The sequence below is a fragment of the Juglans regia genome, chromosome 3, assembly GCF_001411555.2.
Source record: "Juglans regia cultivar Chandler chromosome 3, Walnut 2.0, whole genome shotgun sequence".
NCBI classification, from domain to species: domain Eukaryota; kingdom Viridiplantae; phylum Streptophyta; class Magnoliopsida; order Fagales; family Juglandaceae; genus Juglans; species Juglans regia.
Genome location: NC_049903.1, coordinates 30,274,330 through 30,278,420, shown reverse-complemented (window position 1 = coordinate 30,278,420; position 4,091 = coordinate 30,274,330). Strand labels below are relative to the sequence as shown.

At 35.1% G+C, this 4,091-nt stretch overlaps 1 pseudogene; it reads left to right on the top strand.

Moving 5' to 3' along the window:
• Window positions 1-2,645: 2,645 nt before the first annotated feature.
• LOC109018387 lies at window positions 2,646-3,146 on the top strand (annotated as a pseudogene).
• Window positions 3,147-4,091: the final 945 nt, after the last annotated feature.

Sequence of the window (4,091 nt, the reverse complement as noted above, 5' to 3'; positions counted from 1 at the left end):
GATTAACTTCATAATGACAACATAGCAGACCGATTTGTGAAATTGTTCAGATCCTCACATGCTACCAATAACTACGATTGGTATAAGTTACTTGTAATTATTGATGGTGAGTTGAGCTACGGTTGGTAAAAGTGAGGATGAGGTGTAGATACTATTTATGGTTGTTCTAATATTATTTACCCATCTGATTATTCAACATGATCATTCAAACTTGATTAATTATTCAATGATCATAACTAGCAAGCTAGCATGAGATGAATTTGGCATGCATGTCATTTATAATTTATGCTTAAAAGCTCAACCAAGCGATTTATGTTGGATTATTGTACCTTGCAAAGATTTGTCTCACAATGCCAATGGGTTCCCATCTTTTTCCTAGTAGGAGTATCATGTTTTGAATTATTATTATTATTATTATTATTATTACATTATCCCTTTGTACACCTTGATAAATGAGGATAATACAAATTCATGATCTGATCCAATATTTATTAATGTCTTCAGACATCATTGCTTAAATATGACTATTATATTGTCTTGACCTCCTATATAAAAGTTGGCATAGGAAGTCAAGACAATCCAATAACTTGAATACAATTTCAAGTCTTTAATAAATTGTATATATCTATATACAATATATTTTTTTATATATGTGGAGCGGAGCGGGGGCCGGGGCTCCGCTGGGGTCATCCATCCCCTGCGGGGCAGCCGGGTGTGGGGCCCCGCTGCCCACTCCTAACCAATGCTAGTGCTCTAAAGCCCTAATGACCCTATCTTCACTCCTATAATTATCACAAACTCAATTATCCCTCAACATCTTGTGTGTTTCTAAATCAATGATAGGAACCAAGGTGGGCCTACACTTAAAGATCCTTTGCAAGTTTCAGATGGGCCAATTACAAGATCAAGGGCCAAGAAGATCAAGGAAGCAATGCAAGGATTGGTGCAATCCACTTGGGATGAAGCCAGCAAGAGCCCAACACTCAAGATGGGTCTGAGAGAAGAAGAACCAGTTTTGATCCACTTGATTCATGCTGTGGAAGACATGACTTAGAGATACGGCCTATTGTTATTCGAGGCTTCCAGTTTGGTTAAATGATTTATTTTATTAGTTTAGAATAAGTGGGCTCGAAGATGCTTGGCTCACATGTCTTATTTCTTATGAACTATGTTTTTGGGAAGGTCTTGTATTTTGGCCAAGGGCTTATTTGGAAAGTTACTTTTTAGGAACTAGGGTTTCATCAATTTATTGTAGGGGTTACTGTAACCGCGCGTACTATAGCCGATACTGTTCATCAAGGGTAATTTTGGGTAAAAGGGGCTTTATTTTGGCTAGAGTTTTGATTAGGTTTGTGTTTAAAACTCTTTGTAGCCTCATTTGACAGATTAGACAATATTGAATTTTATTTGTGAGTTGAGTTTTCTCCTCATGTTCTTGATTGAACTCTTGAACTTATCAAAGGTAAATCACAACTTTTGTGGCATTCCTCCTTTGTAATTTGGGTTCTTGAGACGGGTTCTTCAACGGGTCTAGATTTTAATATAATTTAGGTTCTTGAAACGGGTTCTCATCGGGTCTAGATTCTCCATCTGTTGACTTGATTTTGCCTTTCTTGGGGAGTTTTCAAATTGATTGTGGGTTCAAGGGAATTCATTCCCGCGGGTTCATATCAAAAGGGGGTTACAAATGTTTAGAAAAGCTGTTTTTGTCATCCTGATTTTCAACTGATTTTCCCAAAGTTGTCCCCCTCTCTCGTGCTTTTGAAAAGCAAGAGAAATAAAGGTAAGCAGGACATTAAAAAAAAAGTAAGGTAAAGGGGAGCCTATGATTTTGATGGAAGGGGTAGAACTGTCAAATTGGTGAATGTCAACTGGTGTATTGAAACAAAGAAGATTAACAACACAAACAAACACTGTTTGTTTACAAAACAAATCAAGCAGGATCCTTTCTTTCTCCCCCTCATCCTGGTAATGTTCTAGCTTTTTCTTCCTTCTATTTTTGTATCTAACCCAGCTCATTTTCTATTTGTTGTTCCTCTGACCACTATACTATCATGATTCATGATAATGCATGAGGTGCGTTGTTTTCTGTGGTCAATTTAAATTAGGATTAGGTATTTGTTTCAAATAAGGAACTACGTATCCTGTTTTTCTTGAAATTATCCAATCTAGTCCAAAAGACTAAGTTGATGGGAAGAAATAGATTTAATCATTCATATATATATATATATATATACATATTTTGTCGTAACACTCTATCTCACGTGTGAGTTAAACTCCTCACAATAAGTGAGCCCAACACGTAGAATATTCAATAAATAGGCATCTGCTCTAATACCATTTGAAATCACTAATTATGCTAAAAATTTAATCTGATAAGAAGATATAGATTTAATCATTTATATTTTGTCTTAACATAGTTGAGTGTCCTAGATAAGGTTTGATTATGTTCTCCATTACTTTGAGTAGTGGGATTCCATGTCCTTTCCCATGATTCTTCCCATCAAATTTGTGTTCGAAGCCGAGCTAAATTCTTGGAAGTACATTTTCTGTTGTTGTTGTTGTTTGTGGTCTTGAACCTCTTTTTTTTTTTTTTTTTTGTTCTTTTTTTGTGATATCGAGACAGCTATTTGTGCAGGAAAAATATGGCTGCTATTGCAACTGCAGAAGCTTGTGATACAAATGCAGCAGCTCTGGCAAATGGTGATTTGCGTGTCTTGGAACCAATCTCCCGGAGTTATGGGCAGCGTAGAACATTCTCAGGCACCATCGTCACTCTGAAGCTGTTTGAGGACAATCAGTTGGTCATAGATCTTCTAGAAACTACTAGAGGTGAAGGGAGAGTTTTGGTTATAAATGGTGGTGGAAGCAGGAGACGTGCGATGGTGGGGGGATAATTGTCACAGTTGGCTCAAGATATGGGGTGGGCTGGTATTGTAGTAAATGGCTGCATTAGAGATGTTTAGGAGATTAATGGATGTGATATTGGAGGGAGAGCCTTGGCATCCATGCCTGTGAGATCAATTAATAAAGAAGGCATTGGTGAAAAACATGTCCCAGTTTACGTTGCAGGAACTTTGATTCGTGATGGAGAGTGGTCGTATGCAGATAGTGATGGCATCGCTGTCTCCAAGTATGAGCTCTGAATCTGAATCACCATTCAAAGAGTTGCATTTGATCAATTTACGCCATTAATAAGAGCAGTAGCGAAACCAGAAATTTGTCGTAGAAAAGGTCGAATAAAGTTAAAATTATAATAAAATATTTTTTATTCTATTTTTTATTCAAAATAATTTATAAGATCAAAATAATTTTATAAAGGGGGTCAAAATAATTTTTTAGAGAGGGAATCAACACAATATAAAATAATATAATCCTATTAAATCATAAAAAACTAAAATATATTAAGTTTTTTTTCAAACTTTGGGGGCCTATGCAGGTCCGCCACTGAATAAGAGAACTCTGTTACGAAGAAGTTATTGGTATTCCCAGTTTGTCAACAAGTAGTCTCTGAGGAATTAATGACATTGTGTGGCTTTTGGTATTTTGTTCTGGTTTTCTATGTATTTTTGATTACTAATTTGAGTAATATTACGTATAGTCGTAAAGTGCGTAACTAGTAGGCAATTATTTTGAAAAAAAATGAAGTTTACTGTTAAAAAATTAATTTTTTTTTAAGCGAATCTTGTATTTATTTATTTTTTTTTAATAAATTGCACGATATTTACTCATTTACGATTACAAATATCATTTCTACTTTATTAATTCTTCCCTTTCAAGTTTTTTTATTATTATTATTATTATTTGTCTCTTTCTTATTTTCTAGTTCGACTGACCATGTCTTTTTATTTTTATTTATTTTTTCTTTTACTTTTGATTACTTTCACAAGTCACAACTGCTCCGTTAGCCGGCAAAATATACTAAGAACAGCAATCAATTAAAAAAACACCTTGTAAGACTCATTCAAAGCAGAGTAGCTAGATTCTACATTGTCTTTTTTCTTTCTTCCTAAACAAACGCCATTCAGTTTCACTCCCCAGCTCTTTTCGCTACCAATATAACCGCAAAACCAGAGTTCCGTACTTCTGCA